The sequence below is a fragment of the Euleptes europaea genome, chromosome 16, assembly GCF_029931775.1.
Source record: "Euleptes europaea isolate rEulEur1 chromosome 16, rEulEur1.hap1, whole genome shotgun sequence".
NCBI lineage: Eukaryota > Metazoa > Chordata > Lepidosauria > Squamata > Sphaerodactylidae > Euleptes > Euleptes europaea.
Genome location: NC_079327.1, coordinates 57,000,206 through 57,022,520, shown reverse-complemented (window position 1 = coordinate 57,022,520; position 22,315 = coordinate 57,000,206).

The following is a 22,315-nucleotide window of genomic DNA, read 5'->3' as shown; positions in this document are numbered from 1 at the left end:
AGGTTAAAGCATATGCTGATGATTTAGTTTGTTTTTTATCTAATCCTAATGATCAAATTGAAGAATGGAATAAAACTTTGGAGGTTTATGGAAAACTTGCAGGATTTAAAATAAATAAAAGTAAAACGAAAATATTGGTTAAGAAATTGACGTTATTGCAGCATCAAGGACTATCACAACGTTCAGGATTTTCAATTGAATCGAAAATAAAATGTTTGGGTATATGGCTAACCTCTTGCAATCTTAATTTATTTAAAAATAATTATGTTAAGATATGGCAACAAATTAATAAAGATTTAGAAAATTGGCGAAGAATACCATTAACATTATGGGGAAGAATTGCCGTGGTCAAAATGATGGTCTTGCCTAAAATGCTTTTTTTGTTTCAAAATTTACCAATTATAAAGGGGGTTAAAATATTAAAAATTTGGAGAAGAGATACTTTAAACTTTTTATGGGGAAAGGAAAAGCATAGGATTGCATATAATAATTTAATTGAACTAATAGAAACAGGAGGGTTAGGGTTACCGGATTTAAGAATGTATTATGAGGCAGCCTGTTTTTCCTGGTTAAAAACTTGGATATTATTAGAAAATATTAAACTTTTAGAATTAGAAGGTTTCAACTTACGTTTTGGATGGCATGCATATTTATGGTACGAAAAGGAAAAGGTAAATAAAGATTTTAATATACATGTTATTAGAATAGGATTGTTCCAAGTCTGGAAAAAATATAAAAGGATTTTGGAAATTATCAGGCCTGTATCTCAGTTGGTTTGTTTACTTTCGTTTTCCCACTGACCAGACTCAAGGACATACCTAGATCCGTTTGAAGCTCTGGGAACTTAGCTCTGTTTATGATTTGTAATCTCTTGCCTTTTCCTATGCTTTTATATTACCAAGTTCAAGCCAGCAAGCCTCATTGCTGTCACCTTTTCTTTATGCTCTGTTAACCTATTTGACCATTAAAAACCAGCTTCTTTGGACCTGACTGTCTCTGATGTGGTTTTTGGTTCGATTGGGCCAAGGGCTTACAGAAATTAAGACTCCAGGTTGGATTAATCCAATTGAAGCATTTATGAAGAGAGGAACCCATTTAAATTTAGATACGGAAAGATATAGTGAAATTATAACATTTAAAGATGGAGAATCTTTAATTAAAGATTGGTTTATGTATTATAAACTAAAAGATATATTTAATAAAAATAATCAATTGGGTTTTAATAAATCTAAATCCAATTTGGAAAAAATATTAATGAAGGGAAATAAAGGTTTGATCGGAAGAATATATAAATTATTAATTGAAATTAATTTAGAACAGGAAAGAATCAAACCAGTAATGGTGAAATGGATGAGGGAATTAGGATTTAATATAGATTTGGATATTTGGGAAAATTTATGGAAGAGAGAGTTCAAATTTACAATCACGAATGAAGTCAGGGAAAATTTATATAAAATGTTTTACAGATGGTATATAACACCTGTGATGATAGCTACAATGAAAAAAAGGGGAGACAGGCTTTTCCATCCCCCACCACCTCAATAGCACAGTCCGTTCTGCGGTGGGGGGGGTAGCACATCACACTCCTGTACATTAAAGACATCCGCAAAGTCCTGATACTCAGCAGGTAGTTGGGATGAACCAGTAGTGTCTGAAGCCAAGGCAGGAGTTGATGGGAGTACGGTTTTGTCAACTACTTCATACTGGTGCCATTCACAAATCGCACCTTTTCTCCGAGCGCATCCCCTCCTGCGAGGCGTGCCCTTCGGCTGGGGAGTGGGAGCTGGCTGCTCCGGACACAATGGGCAGGCTGCAGCAAAGTGACCCATGGCACCGCAAACGAGGCAGGCTCCCCTTTGAAAGGACGACACTCGGTCTTGCGCGGGTTGAGCCGGTCTCCGCGGGGCAGGAGCTTGGAAGGGTTTTTCTGGCCTCCCCCTTCCTTGGCCTGACGCCAGGCAAGAGAAATTAACCAGCGGCGGCTTTCCACTTCCTCCACCAGTAGGATCCACTCCTCCAGGGTGGCTGGATCCCGTTGCATAAAAGCCCAGTTCAAAATCTTGGGGTGTAAGGCTTCTCGGAAGTAATGCACCCGGATAGCCTCTGTCCAATCTACGATTTTACTAGCAAGTCTCTCATCAGCAAACTCCCTGACCAAAGAAGATCCTTGATGGAGTTGCAGAAGGGCAGCCTTGGCTTTCTCCCCTTGGAACGGGTCCTCGAAACGCCATCTTAACGCTCACATAAATTCATTGAGAGAGCATCATCCACTCTGCAGCCCTCCCAGTCAGAAGAGAGGAGACAAACCTTACCCAGCTATCTTCCGTGGGGAATGCATGCCCTTGTTCTCTCATATAGCTGTCCACTTGGTGTAGGAAACAAGGCAGTGCATCTGCGGAGCCGTCGAAAGTCACTTGCAGTCGGGGCTGCTACCATGGTACAACCGGTGCCACCAGTTGCAGTGGGGCCCCCGGCTGGGCAGGCTGCCCTGGGGGCAGCGCTGGTGGTTGTCCAGGAGCTGGCAGTTGCCCAGGTATCGGCTGTCCAGGAACTGGCTTTTCCCCTGGGGATGGTGGTGGTACCTGCGCCGGTACGGGCGGGAGTACAGCTTGGGCCTGCTGCAAGTGACCGTACTCGCACACTAGCACCTCCATTTGGTCCTGCATTTGGGCCAAACGCTCCAACAGTTCCCGGTTCTGATACTTCAGAACATGTATCTCCTCCTCAGCCCCCCAGTCCGTCGGGCTTGGCTAACACGGAGGTTTGTATTCCAGTCGTCTGAGTCCTCTTCATCGGGCTCACCCTCATCAAAGTAATCCTGTATATCAGACGCGAAGGCAAGCCACCGCTGAAGGGGCCACATCCCGGGGCGGATAGGGCTCCGGGGAAAACGAGAACTAGGGCCGCTCCAGACCCCCCCGCCTTTCGGTCGCGCTCCAGTGGCTATGGCCACTTGCTCCAGGGCGTCCTTCTTCTGAGCGGCGGCAACCTCCACCAAAAGTTGCTGCGCTGCCCGTTGTTGAGCAGCTTGTGCCTGAGCCGCTTCCAAAGTGGCTGCCCAGGTTGCCGCGGGGGCCGCCAACAGCAGCTCGGCTGCTTGTTCCAGAAACATTTGAATTTTCTTATGATTGCCCAGTAATGGTAAAACCTTGCGGGCAAGCTCCACGGAGGAAGAGCCAAACTGTGGATGCAGTACCTTAACCACATCGTCCTCCGACGCCGCGCTTGGCGGTAAATCCATAAGGGACAATACGGTCCTGGCGGCTGCGTTTTGCTCGTCCCGGCTGTGCTGGCTGGGATCTGGGACATCTCTCCCTCCCACTCACGCCATTGGGAACGGGGCAACGGGCACCAGGATCGGGGCCGCCGGCTCCCGCTGCACCCCGCAGGACGGAACCTCGGTAGACAGCTGGGTTAGAAGCGTTAAGTCCTCTTGCACCAACCTGGTCTCTTCCAGCAAGGTGTCCAGCCACCACAGTTCGTTGTGGGCATGTAGGTCAGCGTCCTGCGTCCCCAGGGGACCACTGCCACCAGTCGATGCCACTGCTCCACGACCAACCCAGTCAGTCGGTTGGACTCAGCTTGAGTCCGCTGAGCCTCCTCAAGGATAGCATGCAGTAGAGCCGAATCCTCGGGGAGCTGACCCAAAGCTCTAACCCAATCTCCCGGCGAACCCTCCAGGGCTCCAGCCAGGGACAATACCCTTGGGGAGCACGTCCGTAGCTCCAATCCGAGATCCCGGAGATCCCTTCAGGACTCCAGCCAGGGATGAAAAATTAGTGTCCAAATGGAGTGTCCAAATGTATCCCATGATAATCCCATAAACAGACATCCACAGACAAACAGTCCAAAGAGAGTTGATTTATTGGAAAATCCACAGGTTAACAGAAGCTAAGAATCAAATGGACACTAATGGGAACTATGGGAACGGTGCAGGGCATATATGGATGAGCAAAGGGCAAATTGGTAGATCTGGATGCCATGAAAACCCCCCTCCCAGGATCTGTCAGGGCACTAGAAAACTTCCCATGAAGGGCAGTCTAAACTGTTCCCTGTTTACAGGATACGATGCTGGCCAAGGCCAGCGCCTGGACAAACCACAACATTCCTTTCTCAGACCAGGCCTGACAGATGGATAATACATCATATTTTTAACTATAAAACCTGAAATGTTAGGATTCAGAGATTAATATCTGCTCTTCATGAGATAAATTACCAAACCCAGGAGATTTTGGAAAACATTGCTTTATTCTGGATGGAGTTTCGTTTAAGGGGTGCTCACATAAATAAGCAATTCGTGTCATAAATAAGGGCTCCAATACCAGTCAACATATTGGACTCATGGATAAAAGTAATATAATTTCAATAGCAATCATCTTGGTGGCTTTAGACCACATCTCTTGCCATTTTTATTAACTGATCGGTTTTATTATTTCCTCGTACTTGTATATTATTGTTCTTCATACAAGTACATATTTCTAACAGGAGTTTTTACAAAATGATGTGTGTGCTTGCCCATGTTGTTCATGTGCTATTCTTCTTCTGTTTAATTCAGCTTTCCCAGCTGTGAATTTTGAATGCTTCTTTTCCTGGAACATCATCTGCAATTAGAAACAGTTCTACAGGGAGAGAGGTGCAGGCTGCTTCAGAGATATTCCTGTGCTGTTGAAAATACACATGAGGCTTTGAGAATATCTCCCCTGCCAAAACAATTTAGGCATTTCACTGTCAAACAGCAGGCAATCCAGGGGGAAAGAATACATTGAAAGAGACAGCCCGCCAAGACCCAAGATGTTTTTTTAATGCACCATGCAATTAATTCATTTCCTTTTGCAGTAATGTAAAATGTAGTTCAATGTATTATATTTTAATAACTGAGGTTTTTATTAATTATAAATGAGTGTATCCCTTTGCAACTACATAGAGATTAGATTGCCTGTGATGCTGATGAATGACCAAGATAAATTGAAAGCATGTGCAACAGCAAACCTCATGGAAAATGTGCCATTGCATGCAGTTCCATGATTTAGTTCAGGGTGGGAGAGGGTTGCATTTCCTACAAAAATAATAAGGCAATGAAGAGAGGAGTAAAATGATAGTGGAAAGAGGCTGGCATGTAATAGGGAAGCTTGTTAAGAAGTTCATTATGCCCTCCCCTTTTGTTAAAACAAGCTGGTCGAGTTCTATCACTGCTTACTGGTTTAACTCCATTAAGTATTTGGAATTCTACTGCAGCTCCATAATGTAAGGCAAGGTTAATCCTGGTAGGCTCAGATACCAAAAATGAAATAGCAAATAATCTGATTAAAGACTTCATCTATAAATCATGAAATCTCCATCTGCTCCACCGTACGTTTGCACTAGTTTCACAGGTGAATTTAAACTTTTCTCATGGTGGACTTTCACTTGCCACACTCCCATTCCTCTTATAAACCATCATGCATCAAGGCCATTTCAAGATATTTTGTTACTCCAAACAAGGCACAACCCCCCCACCTCACCATGTATGTGTATTATAAACAACCGTTCCAGTCCACTTTTGCATGCAGACGTGGAATAAGGAGAACCAGCACTTTGGGATGGAATAATGAAGGGCCAAGTTTACATTGATCAACAGGCAATCTGCAGCAACCACAGGCAACCCCATTCCAAACCCATTCACAGTGTGGGCAGTTGGCAAGATGCAAAAGAATCAGGACTTCTCAGTTTGTGTATCTTTGATTTTAAGGGCAAGGTTACCCTGGCCCAAGCCTTGAGCCATCACACGCGTATGACTCAGCCTCCTCCTTGTCAGGCCTTCATAATGCTTGAGGGAGGTGTGCTATGTTCTGTCTCCTTAGCCACTGGGTGTATGGGCTGAGGATAATGGCTCCCCCAAAGAGTTACTGTCCCATGTCCATGAAGTCACCAAGGCCCCAGGCCTGGTCAGCGGAGTACCCCTTCACCCTACTAATGATGCCTCAGGGAGATCATCTAAGCTAAACTGCATATCACGCAAGCAACTTTATCTGCACTGCTACCACTGTTGTGTAATTCAGATAGGGTTGCCAACTCCAAGTTGGGAAATACCCAGAGATTTTGTGGGTGGAGCTTGGGAAGAGCAGGGTTTGGGGAGGGGAACGATCTCAGCAGGGTATAACACCATAGAGTCAACCATCCAAAGTAGCCATTGTCTCAAAAGAACTGATCTTGATTATCTGGAGATCAATTGTAATAGCAGGAGATCGCCAGATGCCACCTGGAGATAGGCAATGCTAGTTACTGATGACTTAAATGTCACGGAAAACTGGTGGATTTCTTGGTAGCCTGTTCAGAGTACAGTACATGAAACCCTCCACCCTGTTTAGTGCTAATCCATTAGAATAGAAAACAATTCACACTCAGTCCCCCAAATGAGTGGCCCCTTTGCAACTACTCTGAAATAAAAAGATGGATAAAGGGAAGGGGGTGTCTCCCTTGCCTATGGTCAAAAGGGTTGGGGTGGGACAGACATTAGTCCCCATATGGCTTTCTTTCACACGTACACACACACCCATTCTGCGTTCAAAGGAGGAAGCATGAGCTGGACCAGATCTCCCTTACATTGCTGTGGAAATGTAACTCTTCTCCCCCTCAACTCTTCAAGGCCTGGAACAGTTGCTGGAACATCCTTCTCCTTGACAGGATTCAAGGCAGTATTAGTCCCATTTTGCAAATGTGAGGGTGAGAGATAGTGGTTTGCCAAGACAATCACTTGAATTCACAGGGGATTCACGATTTGAATCAGCATCTTCTCCCACACACAACTACTACAAGAGAACAATTTGTAGCTAGCCAGGGTCCTACAATTTTAGGCAATTTGAGTGATCAAAAGCACAAAACTTGATTCAAGCTGATTTTGAACCAAGATCATCTGGCAAGTTAGCAGCCTTACAAGATCATTTATTCAAAGTTAACAACCTCTAATTTGCTTAAGAAATAAATCTTATAAGAGTTTGAAGTCAGCAACTTCACATTCCATTTTATCCCATATTGACTGGTCCCATAAAATAGGATTCAGTCCCAGATGGGTAATATTCACAGTTCCATAGGAGAACACAGTAAAGGAACTTCATAAAAAATTAGCTATGGTGATTGATTTAACACCCTGAACCATTTGTCTGTAAAATAAGACTAGTGGTCTTAGGCAAGTCAATATTCTCTCAACCTTAGCTCTCTTCTTGTGTGGCTTGGTAGCAGTAATGGCCTACTATGTATTTTACTCATGATAAAATACCAAGAAGTAACTGATATTTTTAATTTTATTTAGCTATAAGTCTATTGGTTATTAACTAATAGTAAACTGAAGTCTGTTACTGCAACCTGCCTCTTACGTACTCACAACAAATAGGAATTAGTGCTGTAAAGTTGATATTTAACTCAAAGGAAAACAGCACAAGCTCATATATGACGAATACAATACTTTGTTTACAAAAATATGTCCAAAAAACACACACCAAAAAGACAATGTTAACACAACTGTATGAATGACTAGAAAAATAACATACAAGAAACATTCCAGGAAACAGTCTTATGGTAACTCAATATACTATGTGACGATTAATTCCCAAAGATGGCAAGCATGAAGGAACTTGGTTTCAGCAAACACAACTCCAACGGCCGGTTGGGTTGATCATGCGCAATAGAACAGCTGAAGGCAGCTTCAGTTACTGGCAACGAATCATGCTGGGGTTTGGGGAGGGGAGGGACTTCACTGCCATAGAGCCCAATTGCCAAAGTGGCCATTTTCTCCAGGTGAACTAATTTCTATCAGCTAGAGATCAGTTGTAATAGCAGGAGATCCCCAGCTAGTACCTGGAGGTTGGCAACCCTACATGACCCAACCAGGAATCATCACCCTTATGCCCCACTGATGTCCTTTCCCTCCCCAAACCCTGCCCTCCCTAGGCTTTACCAAATCTCCAGGAATTTCCCAAGCTGGAATTGGCAACCCTATATGCCTTCTAAATTTCATTTGACCTCAGTGATGTCATCATGCCCATCGGAAATCTGACTGCACTGTTATTTCCAGCATCATCACAACATGATGATTAGCTGAGATCACTTAGAGAAGGGGGGGAAAGAAACCTAACTGGGGGGGGGGGAGCAGTGCTGAAGCAGCAGCAAAAGGGGAACAAAACAAGATCAGATAAAGGTCAGCAGTCACAAATGCAAAGATTTTGGGGAAATACTCTTCTCATGTTCTCTAGTGCATACACAGTTTTTGACACAAACCTCAAAGTGGGCAAATATTCATCACAGTCCTAGTAAACAGTCCAACCAGGGCTTATCACAACTATAATTTTCAACACATCCATGTGTAGAAAAGCACATGGCAAGGCAGACAAGGCCTCAGAGACAGTTGGATCTTTGTGCTGTCAGCCTGATTAGCATTTCCTATTGCAGCTTTTTTCTGCTCCTGGCACAGCAGGCTCTGGAAGCAGAAGAACGGAAGATGAAAAGCATGACTTGGCAACTTGGCTTCATGCTGCTTCCCACTGCAGGAAAAGGCATTGTGTTTGAAGCAGCATAGTTTGAACCACCATTTTCTGGGAGCTTAAGCACTCCTGTGTTTTTATTTCACTTTTCTTGTGTTTTTGTAGGGGAGAAGGAAAGGGGGAGGAAGCCCAGTTCCCTTAGAATTATTGCCAGAGAATACAACCCTCTTCATTTGATGAAGGCAAATCTATGCACTTACCCATCAAGGCAGAGACATTTAATTTCTGTCCAGCCATTAAATAAGGAGTCTTTCAGCTTGGAACAAAACAGCTTGGAAAGCAGAAGCCATCAGTGGAAAGAAATTCTCACCATGGTGATTTTGGAGCAGTCAGCAAGGGAAATAATGCCTGCTAAAGCTTGTCTCTAGAGCAAGGCTCATTTGGCAGATAATAAGCTACAACACTGTACATCTCTGCAGGAGTTGTTAGTGACAACCTTGACCTGTGTTTTTGTTTTCCCCAATTGTCAGGAGAAGGTCATGAGGATGGTATGCAGTAGTGCGATTGTGCTGCTTCCAGGTGCTGTTGTGCTATTCTGTCCAAGGCCAGTCTATGCCCCGTGTTTAGTCTTCATAGATTCCCATACTGTGGGAAGCGCCAAGTACTCCTTCCTGCCTCCTGGAGGGGGATTGCCTGGGTTGCCAGTTATCTCCTTTTGCTCTTCCATATATGCTATGTACCTTGCCTTTGCCCCTTACTAGTGTCCTTTTGAATATGGCTTCTGAAACCTGTTGATTCTAACCAATAAAATTGCTTTCGTGGATTTGCCATCTGCTGAAATCTGTTTATGGGTTTGCCGCAGGGCTAGAGCTTACATTAGGATACTAGTCCTATCCTTACTTGCTAACCTTGGCTGGAGCCCTGGAGGGTTCACCTAGACACTCATCTCCTCGGTTTGGGGAGCAGGACAAGCTCCCCAAGGACCCCGACTTTCTGCGTGCCATCTTGGAGGAGGCGCAGCGGACTTATGCGGAGTCCACCCAGCTGGTTAGGCTGGTGATTGATCTGTGGCGTCGCCTGGCAGCGGCGACCCCCTGGAGGACTCAGGACGCTGATCTACGGGCCCACAATGACCTTTTGGGACTAGATACTTTGCTGGAGGAGGCCCAGTTGGTGCAAGAGGACTTTGCTTTCCTAACTCGGTTATTGGCTGAGCTTGCACTCCGCGGGACGCAACAGGAGTCAGCAGCTTCAATCCAGGGACCCGAATTCTGTTTCCCAATGGTGGGAGCAGAGGGGGGTGATGTTCCACAAACTGTTCCGGATCCCACCCTATGCTGCCAGGAAGCACAGAATGCTGCCGCCAGGACAGTCCTGGTTCTTGTGGATTTCACTCCGACCACGGTGACAGCGGCCAACGCCAAAAAGATACTAACTCCTGAATTTGGTCCTGCCTCTGTGGACCTGGCTCAACAGATCCAACCACTGTTGGGCCAGCACAAGGAAATCCAAATGCTCTTGGAGCAAGTGGCCGAACCAATTGTGATGGCTGCCGCCACTGCCAAACTTGAGGCGGACCGAGCGCTCACTGACCGGAGGAGGGCGGAGGAGCAACTGTTGGCGGATGCGGCCGCCACTTGGGTGTGGGCGACGGCAGGAACTGGAATGCAGTCAAAAGTTAGTGGGGGACTGGACTGGTCTTTCCCATCATTTTCTTGGGGCTCCCCGGAACCTGGTCTGCCCAGGGAAGTGGAGCGCAGGCAATGGCTCACCTTTGCTCCTGATGTACAGGAATATTCGGATGAGGAGGACTTGTATGCAGAGGAGGGCAATTGGAATATGAACTACCAAGTCAGCCAAGCCCAACAGACTGGGGGGGCTGAGGAGGAGATCCATGCCTTGAGGTTTCAAAACCGAGAACTGCTGGATCGTATGGCCCGTATGCAGGACCAAATGGACGTGTTGATGTGTGAGTACGGTCGCCTACAGCAAGCTCAAGTGGCGCCTGCGCAGGCACTGGTCCTGGGCCAACAACCCCTTGGCCAGCAGCCTCCGATGCAGCGGGCTCCAGGGGAACCTCCGGCACAACTGCCGCTGGGGCATCCTGCCCCGGTACAACTGGCTCCCGGGCAGCAGGCCCCTAGACAACCACTGGCACCACCACCAGTGGGACCGGTCGTGCAGTGGAAGCAACCCCATTTTCAAATGACATTTGATGGCTCCGTGGACACGTTGCCCTGTTTTCTACACCAAGTGGACAGTTACATGAGAGAACAGGGGCATACCTTTCCCACGGAAGACAGCCGAGTAAGGTTTGTTTCCTCACTTTTGGCTGGAAAGGCTGCAGAATGGATGGTCCTCCAGTTTGATACCCGGGCCCACTCCATACGGTCGCTTAATGAATTCATGCGAAGATTAAGGAGATGTTTCAAGGATCCGTTTCAAGAGGAGAAGGCCAAAGCGGCCCTCCTACAACTCTGTCAAGGATCCTCCTCAGTCAGAGAGTTTGTGGATTAGTTCCAAAGACTTGCTAATAAAATAGTAGATTGGACTGAAGCTACCCTGGTGCATTACTTCCGAGAAGCATTGCATCCTGAGATTCTAAACTGGGCATACATGCAGCAAGACCCAGCTACCTTGGAAGAGTGGATTTTGCTGGTGGAGGAAGTGGAAAGCTGCCACCAGTTTATTTCCCTTGCCCGACAGCAGGCCAGGGAGGGGGGAAGCCAGAGAAACCCTCCCAAACCTGCCACTCCTCAGGCCCCGCGGAGGCCGGCTCTACCTCCGCAAGTCCGAGTGTTGCGGTTTCAAAGGGGAGCCTGCCTCATTTGCGGTGCCATGGGTCACTTCGCTGCCACTTGTCTGTCAAGTCCGGGACTGCCGAGTCCCACTCCCCAGCCAGAGGGGACTCCTCGTGGGAGAGGACGTGCTCGGGGGAGAGGCACCGCAGCCGAGCGGAGCATTGCTCCAAGATGAAAAGCTCCCCCAGCTCTGTACACCAGAGAAGTGACAATGGACCTTTCGCCAGGGGACCTGTCGGGGTCCAGGATTACAGTTACTACTCCTGGGGAGGGTAGCTCCACTTCTTCAGAGGAGGGTAACCACTGGAACTCCCCAGCCCTTAACTTGGAGTCTCCCCTCGAACAGCCAAAAAAGTGCCGCCCAAATGTCAGGACTTTGCAGAAGTGTTTAATGTGCGGGAGCATGATGTGTTACCCCCCCCGCCAGACCGACTGTACTATTGAAGTGGTGGGGGATGGAAAACTGCCAAAAAGTAAGATCTATCCAATGAGTCCAACAGAACAGATGGTGCTCCACGAATTCTTAGACAAAAACTTGGATCGCGGTTTCATCCGACCCTCCACAGCGCCCTATTCGGCACCAGCTTTCTTCGTGCGTAAGAAAACAGGGGATTTGCGTTTGTGTATTGACTTTCAAAAACTCAATGCTGTTACTCAAATGAATGCTTATCCCATCCCCCTCATTTCTGATCTCTTGGGAGGGAGGGACACATTTTCACCAACTTAGTCAAGGCTTATTACAGAGTCAGAATCCAGGAGAGAGATGAATCTCTGACTGCCTTTTCCAGTTGCTTTGGGATGTTCAAATTTATGGTGATGCCTTTTGGATTAAAAGGGGCCCCGGGGGTCTTCATGCAATTCATTAATGATATCCTCCATGATCTACTGTTCAAAGGAGTGGTAGTTTATTTAGATGATATTCTCATTTACTCTAAAACCATGGATGAGCATGTTGCCTTGGTTCGAGAGGTGTTGAAAATCTCAGAGACAATCAGCTGTATGCTAAAGTGTCTAAATGCGAGTTCCATAAAAAGCAATTGACTTTCCTGGGATATATTATCTCACACCAGGGACTGACTATGGATCCTGAAAAGGTGCAAGCAGTGCTCGGTTGGGAACCACCCTCTACTCGTAAACAGGTCCAAAGATTTCTCAGGTTCGCAAATTTTTACAGGGCGTTCCTCCCACATTTTGCTCAGATTGCACTACCCATTATGAACCTCCTTAAGACTAAGGGAAAAGGGAATACAGCCACCTTACCCAACGCCCGGGTGGAGTGGACCCCCCAGTATCAAGCCGCCTTCGATAGTCTTAAACAGCTTTTTACATCCGAGCCTGTTTTGCAGCACCCAGACTGCAATCAACCATTCATAGTGCATGTAGACGCTTCCGACGTAGTGATGGAGGGTGTGCTCCTGCAGCGGGGGGAGGATGGGCACCTGCATCCGTGTGCTTATTTTTCTAAAAAGTTTGCTCAATCCGAACTCAATCAGGCTGTTTGGGAAAAGGAAGCCGCTGCAGTAAAGCTTGCCCTGACAGTGTGGAGGCAGTTTTCAGAAGGTTCCAAAGTGCCCTTTGAAGTATGGGCCGATCACAAAAACCTAGAGGCCCTAACAGGGGCTCGCAAGCTGTCTGCGAAGCATGTACGCTGGGCGGACTTCTTTGTCCAATTTCGATTCGTCCTAAAATATGAACCAGGGAAGCAAAACCTGTCAGAGTATCAAGTTGGTTGTAATAATCTGACAGTAACAGCTGTGTGATAGCTGTCAGATCTAGGAGATCTGGGAGGTCAAGCAGAAGCAATAGCCTTGCTGGTACCAAAGGGAACTGCAGGAATCCGGATCTGGGCAGTTTGCTGATGTAATGCTTTGGGCAGGTCCACAGGTGACCGAATACAGATCAGGTGCAGTGGGTGTATATAAGGCTATGTAACTGTGATTCTGTAACCAAACCAAACCTAACCTATCCTAACCTAACCTATTTGGAAGAAGCCTGGAAGTAGTAGTGGAGTAGTGTACGTGATGGTATGTTTTATCTGTGCACTGTAAATAAAAGACACTGTTTCTTATAAAGCAAGACTTCTGGTGGTTATGTCCTGGAGGAACTCCTAATCCACTTGCTTCCACGTTAGGGCTCTGGGCCCAGAATTTGTTTCACTGCTCAGGAGTCGTGTGGTGAGAGCTCGGCTGAGTTCCAGGACGTCCAGAGGCTTTTTTGAAACAGTGAGAGATTGAGTGGGAGTGATGGTTCAATCTGCAATCCCGCTGGAGAGGCTCAACGCTGACAACTACTCTATATGGTCAGTGAGAATTGAGCATTACCTTAAGAGAGAAGGTTTATGGGATGTTGTGGCCCGGACCCCAGCTGATGATGATGATGAAGGGCAACAGAAAGATAAGAAGGCACTTGCCAACTTAATACTTACTGTGGGGGATGGCCAATTAGTATATATTGCCAGCAAAAACACAGCAAAAGCAGTGTGGGAGACTTTGCAAGGCGTTTATCACAGAGACTCTGCTGGCTCGATACTAACACTAATGAGGCGATTATACCGGACTTATAAATCACCTCACATTCCTGTCTCAGAGCATTTGAGAGGCCTGGCTGATTTGTTTCAGCAGCTGGAACTGAGAGGGAAAGTAATTGCAGATGAGGATAAAGTTTACATCATGCTGGGTTCCCTTGATGCATGCTTTGATGTGTTAGTGGCCTCACTGGAATGCATGGCCATGCAGCAGCTCACATATGATTATGTGACTGGAAAGATCCTGGAAGACAAGGAGCGTTGGCAGGAGGGACGTTTTCAGAGGATTGCAGCCCCGCTGGGAACCAGACACCCCGATAGAGCAGAGTCTTGGCTATCTGCGGTGACAACAGCCCACGAGTCTTACAACCCAGAATTTCACCCCCGGCAGTGAGGTTCATTACAGTCAATGCCGCTGACCTCAGCCCCGCTGCTGAGACAGCCTGTAAGTGGGAATGAAACCTACTCAGCGCAGACTTCGGAGAAGCAAGGCTTTGGAACGGGCCGGAGGAGTGGAGTCTTCAATCAAGAGGGAGAGGACTGTGTGCTCTATGTGAGAAAATGTCATTCTTGTGGAAGCACTCAGCACCTGAGAAGGAACTGCCCCCAGTTAAAGAAGAAGACGGCTAAGCAACAGGATAAGAATGCCACAGCGGTTGTGCTGGCTGGGACTAATAAGGGTGAGGATTTATAGCTGGTTGATAGTGGGGCAAGCAAGATGTTTGTTAGAGATAGCTCCTTACTATCAAATAAACATGTGTCTGCAAGAACGCATGTAAGCTTGGCAGACGGGAAGCGTTTAGAGATCCAATGTCAGGGCAGTCTAAACTTCCCTAAGCCATATGTTCCAGAATGTGCTTTGCGTGCCTCTCCTGGAGAATAATCTGCTAAGCGTATCTGCCTTGACTGGGGCTGGTTTCTCTGTGAGGTTTACAGGAAACACCTGCCAGATAAGCAGAGAGGGAAAAATGCTGTTAGAAGGGCAGTTAAAGCAGGACGTTTATGTGGTGCGCAGAGGGGCTGGGGAAGCCGCTGTGAGGGTCTCTGTGTCTCTGCTTTCCTTCACCTGCTTTGTTATCTGTGAACTCATAAAAGCAGTTCACACTTACTGGTCTCAGGCGCCTGACCTGATTGCCCCAAGTATCTCCCCCCCGCTGTTCTTCCTGTCAGTACTCCCTCAGGCCGGTGCGGCCTTGGAAGTGTGATAGCTCCAGCAGACTTCCTGGGACTCGTTTGATGTTTTGTATTATGCCAAGCTTGTAACTTCCCATAACAATAAGTGTGAACCCCAGTGCCCCAGTGCCCTGGAGTCAATATATTCTGTAACCCCGATAAGCGCCTCACTTGCAACTTTCTACCTGTGCCTGTCTCATCTCCTGATGTCTTCAATAAATCCTTTGTTTCTGTATCAACGTCTGAACATTTGATTTGGAGAAGTAAACTCAGAGAGAGGGGATCTCTCACATTAAGTTGCAAGTCCTTGCCTCTCGGACTGCAGCTGTACCTTTTGGGACAGAATGTCAGCCGACAAGGACACCACCCCTAACCCCGATGTACCAGAGAAACCTGAGGTGCCGGAGAAACCGGACCCCAAGGAGGAGGGCGCCAAGCCGAAGGCACCTAGGGCTCCTGTCCCCGACCAAGGCCGGGACGGACGTCCCCGGGACTTCCTCAACAATTGGCTGAACTCTCCCAAGGGTTGGTCTCTCTCCTGGACTGCGGCAAAGGGACGCCGGTTGGCCTTCCCCAGTACAGGACTCGAGGGGGACCCTGCACGCAGGGAAGTCGTGATGGACGAAGAACGGAGGCAGTGGCAGGAGGACCGCCAAGCTATGCAGGACCAGATTGAGACCATGCAGCGCGTGATGGGTGAGATGGCCGCGGCCTTAGATGCGCTTAAAGTACAACCACCCACCGGTAATCCCCCGGAAGGGGTACCGGCAGCTCCTCCCGCACCTCCTAGCCTCCCGACCCGTCGGGACCTGAAAGTCACGTATGACGGTTCAGGAGACCAATTAACCTTTTTCTTGGTCCAAGTGGACATTTTTATGCGGGAACAAGGCCGGACCTTTACCTCCGAGGAGTCCCGGGTGCAGTACGTGGCTTCTTTACTGCAAGGGGAGGCGGCCGCTTAGATGGTGTTGCAGTACGAGCTCCGCTCGCCCGTGCTGCGGAGCCTTGACGAGTTTATGGTTGCACTCCGAAACCGGTTCGAGGACCCGACTCTGGGTGAGCGGGCTAAGGCCTCCCTGATGCAACTGCGCCAAGGGACCAAGTCGGTGGCGCAGTATGCAAGCGAGTTCCAGTCCCTGGCCAGCCGAATCCTGGACTGGAGTGAGGCCACTCTGGTACAGTGCTTCAGGGAGGGTCTCAACCCGGACCTCCAACATTGGGCCTTCATGCAAGGGAACCCCCCGGACGTGGAAGGCTGGGTCCGCCACGCTGCGGACATTGAGAACCGTAAGCAACTCCTAACGTTGTCTAAGCAGCGCATCGGACGGGACCCGAGACCCCGGAGTGACCGTGGCCGGGACTTCCGACCGGGAGGGAGCGGGGGCCCCTGGGCCGCTGAACGCCGCAAACGCTTCGAGACTGGTGTCTGCCTGACCTGCGGGGGGAAAGGGCACTTTGCATCGCAATGCCCCTCTCGCTCGGGCCGTCCAACCCCTCCTCGCCAGGTTCAGACCGAACCGGAGAAGGCTCCCGCCGAAGACCAGTCCCGCCGCAGGAGCGGACCACCGGGCCGACGCGCCGGCACACCCTCCGCTCTCCAGGCGCGCCCCCAGGATGGAGCTTCCACCTCCATGGGCCCAACGGGGTCCCGGATTATAAGTACCACTTTTGATTCTGACGGGTCTCAGATCGCCACCACCCCGTCCCCCTCTTCCAGCGAGGAGGAGGAGTGGGAACAACCGGCAAAAAACGCCGTCGGTCTGCTGTAGAGGGGGCTCCGCAGCAGACCGTCCCTGTCGTTGTGCAAGGAGCTCCACCGATGGTAAGCGACCAAGAGGACAATGTGTATGTAAGGGTTCACCTATCCCTACCCAAAGGGGGTCCCCATTTAGAATTCCCCGCTTTGGTTGACTCGGGATGTGCCCGCACCATGATTAGTGAGGAGGCAGCCGAGAAGCTGGGCGTCCGGCGCAAGCGGCTTCCGGGACCCCTCCGCTTTTCCCAAATGGACGGCAGTGATTTTAAACGGGGCCCGGTGACCCACAGAACTGCGGCTGTAATTATGTCTGTGGGGGAGCATTGGGAACGCTTGTATTTTACTATTGCCCCCATTGTGACCCCGGTGGTGTTAGGGATGAACTGGCTTCGGGGGCACAACCCCTCCATCGACTGGGTTAAGCGGCTGCTCACGTTTCCCGAAAACCCCTGTAGGTTACATGATGAGGAACGGGTGCTCAGTGCTCCGGCCGCCGCACTGGTGGGGTCCCCCGCCCCAGTCTCGGTTTCTCCCCAATTGCCTACCGAATACTCGCAGTTTGCGGATGTGTTTGATGTTAGAGAATGTGACGAACTGCCTCCCCACAGAGAGACGGACTGTGCTATCGAAATTGTGGGGGAAGGCAAATTATCTAAAGGGAAGGTCTATCCCATGAGCCCCAGTGAAAAAGCAGTATTACGGGACTATCTGGATGTCAACTTGGCTAGAGGTTTCATACGCCCCTCCAAGGCCCCTTATTCGGCCCCAGCCTTCTTTGTGAAGAAAAAGACGGGAGATCTAAGACTGTGTATTGACTTTCGCAGGCTGAACGCGGTCACCCAGTCTAACGCTTACCCTCTCCCTCTTATTCCCGACCTTCTAGCACAATTAAAGGAGGGCCGAATCTTCACCAAACTGGACTTGGTAGAAGCCTACCACCGCATTCGCATTAAAGATGGAGACGAACCCAAAACGGCCTTTTCCAGCTGTTTTGGAATGTTTGAATACCTAGTCATGCCGTTCGGACTTTCAGGGGCTCCGAGTGTGTTTATGCAATTAATTAATGAGGTTTTGCATGATTTGCTGTTCCGGGGGGTGGTGGTATTTCTCGATGACATCCTCATTTACTCTGAAACTATGGAAGAACATGTGCGTTTGGTTCGTGACGTGCTCCAGCGGCTGCGGGAGCACAAATTGTATGCTAAAGTGTCTAAGTGTGAATTCCACAAACCTTCTATTACGTTCCTGGGATACGTGATTTCCCACCAGGGTTTGGAAATGGACCCCGATAAGGTCCAGGCGGTGCGGGATTGGGAAACCCCCACTACCCGCCGCCAACTTCAGCAGTTTTTGGGGTTTGCCAACTTTTACCGCAACTTCATTCCCAACTTTGCCCAGGTAGCGCTCCCCCTCACTGCCCTGTTGCGTACCAAAGACAAGGGGGCTAACGCCGCTCTTCCCTCGGCCCGCTTGCAATGGTCCCCCCACTGCCAGCAGGCTTTTGAACGTTTAAAGCTACTTTTTTCGTCCGAACCAGTTTTAGCTCACCCGGATTGCACTAAGCCTTTTGTGGTGCAAGTGGACGCCTCCGATGTGGCAATGGGCGGGGCTCTATTGCAAAGGGATGAAGGGGGGCGGTTGCGGCCATGCGCCTACTTCTCCAAAAAGTTTTCCCAGTCCGAAATCAACTGGGCCATCTGGGAAAAGGAGGCGGCAGCAGTCAAACACGCACTCACCATTTGGAGACACTTCTTAGAAGGGGCCGAACTGCCATTTGAGGTGTGTACCGATCACAAAAATCTTGAGGCTCTCAAGGGAGCTAGAAAGCTCAACACCAAACAAATTCGGTGGGCCCAATTTTTCGCCAAATTCCGGTTCACTCTCAAGCATGTTCCTGGTAAAGAAAATGCCCTAGCCGATGCTCTGTCACGACTTCCCCAGTATCGCAACGATTTCGACCGTCCGGTCGACTCCCTGTTCACTCCCGAGCAGTGAGGGGAGGTCCCGGGCTTAGCTGTCACAACCCGATCCCAGGCCCATCAACCAGGGACCCCCCCCTACGCTCAAGGGTATTCCGGAAGCCTTCCAGCAGCGGCTCCGGGACGCCTCCTTGCAGGAGGAGGAGCACCATCTCCTCCCCACGGGCATGGAACGAACGAACACCTGGTGGGTACAGGGGGGAAAGTTATATGTCCCTTCTTCCCTTCGCAAGGAGGTATTAGGACTTGTACATGGTGCCAAGTTGGCGGGTCATTTTGGCTTCGTAAAGACTCTTCACCTGGTAAGGAGGCAATTCTGGTGGCCAAGTATGAGGTCCGATGTGGAGCTGTATGTGCGCAGCTGCCCCACCTGCGCCACAGCTAAGAAACAGATGGGAAAACCCCCCGGGCTTCTCAAACCGCTAGAGAACCCCTCCCGTCCCTGGGAAGTCATAGCCATGGATTTTATCACTGACCTACCTCCTAGTCGGGGAAAGACGGTTCTCTGGGTAATCACGGACCTTTTTTCCAAACAGGTCCATTTCGTTCCGTGTGCGGGTCTTCCTTCAGCTCAGGGCTTGGCCAAACTGTTCGTCACACACGTCCTCAGGCTACACTCGATCCCGAGGAAGGTCCTCTCCGACCGGGGGGTCCAGTTTGTGGCCAAATTTTGGCGAGCTTTCCTAAAATTGATGGGGGTTGAGGAACAGGGCCTCTCTTCCGCCTATCACCCCCAAACTGATGGTCAAACTGAACGTGTAAACGCGCTGGTAGAATGTTATTTGCGTTGCTACGTGAATTTCCACCAAGACGACTGGGTCGACCTGCTGCCATTTGCCGAATATGCATACAACAATGTGCCCCATTCCTCTACCGGCTTTAGTCCCTTTCAAGTAGTTTACGGGACGGAATTTGGTCCTTTCGGTTCCGCCCCCGTCACGCCAGATCTCCAGTCCACTCCCGAACTTCAGGAGTGGGTACAAGTGGTTAAGTCTACCTGGCCGTGGCTGCTCAAAAACCTTGAGAGGGCTAAAAGCAAGTACAAGGAACAGGCAGACAAACACCGGTCTCCGGGATGGGAGCTTAAGGTGGGGGAGCAAGTTTATCTGTCCACCAAAAACCTCCGCTCTCTTCGTCCCTGCAAAAAACTTAGTGACCGTTATGTGGGACCTTTCTCCATTACCAGGGTGATCAACGAGGTTACCGTGGAACTAGAACTCCCAAAGACCCTCAAGGGAGTCCATCCAGTCTTTCATATAAGCCTCCTCAAACCCTATGTGGCAGCTCCCCAGTTCCACCCCCCTCCCGAACCAGAGATTCCCACCGTGGTGGGAGGGGATACGCATTTGGAAGTATCCAAGGTTTTAGATTCCAAATGGAAGAAAGGCAAACTGTACTACTTTGTTCGTTGGAAAAACCTTGGGTCCGCACACGATGAGTGGGTGGCCGTGCCCCACATGGCGGCCCCTCGCTTAGTTCGAGAATTCCACCTCGCTTATCCCGATAAGCCTCATCCTCTCGAGGCCGCGGGAGGGGGGCCTTAAGGGGGGCAGAATGTGAGGGTCTCTGTGTCTCTGCTTTCCTTCACCTGCTTTGTTATCTGTGAACTCATAAAAGCAGTTCACACTTACTGGTCTCAGGCGCCTGACCTGATTGCCCCAAGTATCTCCCCCCCCGCTGTTCTTCCTGTCAGTACTCCCTCAGGCCGGTGCGGCCTTGGAAGTGTGATAGCTCCAGCAGACTTCCTGGGACTCGTTTGATGTTTTGTATTATGCCAAGCTTGTAACTTCCCATAACAATAAGTGTGAACCCCAGTGCCCCAGTGCCCTGGAGTCAATATATTCTGTAACCCCGATAAGCGCCTCACTTGCAACTTTCTACCTGTGCCTGTCTCATCTCCTGATGTCTTCAATAAATCCTTTGTTTCTGTATCAACGTCTGAACATTTGATTTGGAGAAGTAAACTCAGAGAGAGGGGATCTCTCACAGCCGCAAGCACAGTGGGAACTTTAAATGTTAATCCTCATTCAGAGTGCCTACATTTGTTACACCGGCGTTTAGGCCACGGCTCTTTTTCTACGATACAGAAAACCCTGAGCTTGTTAGGGGGAAATGAGGTAAAGCTTAACAAGTATAACACCTATCTTGATTGTACAGTGTGTAAATCTGTAAAAAGCAGGAGGTCCCCAGTAGCCAAAGTAAGCCAAAGAGTGACAGACCCCTAAGACTTGTCCATGTAGATATCTGTGGCCCATTCCAGGAAATTGTGTCTGGGAACAGATGGGTTCTACTTCTGGTCGATGACTTCACTAGGTTCAGTTGGATTTATCTGCTCAAGCATAGAAGTGAAGCCTGTAAGACAATCAAATACTGGGTGAAAAGAGTGGAAAGGCAGCTAGATTTGCCGCTTGCCAACCTCCAGAGCGACAGGGACGGAGAATTCCTCTCTAATGAGTTAGCCCAGTGGTTAGACAGCAAGGGAATACAGCACAGACTTGCTAACCCGGGTGTCCCCCAGGAAAATGGAGTTGCAGAAAGAAGGATAGGCTATTTGAAATCCATGCTGCAATCTCTGTTAGAGGACGCTAATCTAAAGCCTAGGTTTTGGGCGGAGGCAATTAAAGTCTCAAATTACCTCATTAACCGACTATGGACATCCAGCATAGATAACATCCCCTATACAGCTTTGTATAAGAGAAAACTATCCCTAAAGCATCTGAGAGTGTTTGGTGCCAAGGCATGGGTTAATATACCTTTAAAGCTAAGGAGGGGGGAGGAAAAAAGTCCAAGCCGCTTTTATTCCTTGGGTATCAATGCTGCAAAATCCTACCGTTTTGCTGATACCAGTAACAAGATTACAATAAGCAGATCTACCAACTTCGGCGAGTCGTTTAATTGGGCAAGATTGCATGGCTCTGATGAGATCCCTGACACAGTGTTTATGCCCATTAATGAGCAGCAAAGAGCCAGAGGTAATGGTGGTTCTTCAGCTAGTACTCCCAGAAGGGAGAGTGTAGAAAGTTCAGACAGCTCAGAAGGAGAAAGTTCTGACACTTCAGAAGGAGAAGCTGCAGTCAGGAGATCTGAGAGAAGCACCAAAGGTGTGCCACCGGTGAAGTTTGGATTTAATTATTGTGATTATGTTTGCAATATGGATGCTGAGAGCTATGAACCTGGGAACTATGAAAGTATATTAGCTGAAACTGAAAGAGATAAGCTGTTGTTGTTCAGAGCTAAGAAAGCTGAACTGGAAGCATTGCAATAGCTCAAGGTATTCTCACACTAATCTACCAGGTGGTGGTTTGGAAATTGGCTGCACCTGGATGTGAGACTGTGAAATATTCATGAAGCAAATACCTGGTTTTGAATTAAAGCAGGAAAGCATGGTCCTGAAATTAAACAAAGCTTTTTATGGTCTCCATCAGTCTCCTAGAGAGTGGAACATTGTTTGACTGATGCTATCAAGAAATTGGGATTCAAGCAGAGTGTGTCTGATTCCTGTTTGTTTTCCAAGTGTTCAGGACAGAAAGAGTGCTTTGTGATGTCTTGGGTAGATGACCTGTGTTTAATGACTAATAATAAAGGTGACAAACAGCATTTTGAAAAGCTACTTGGCGAACGTTTTA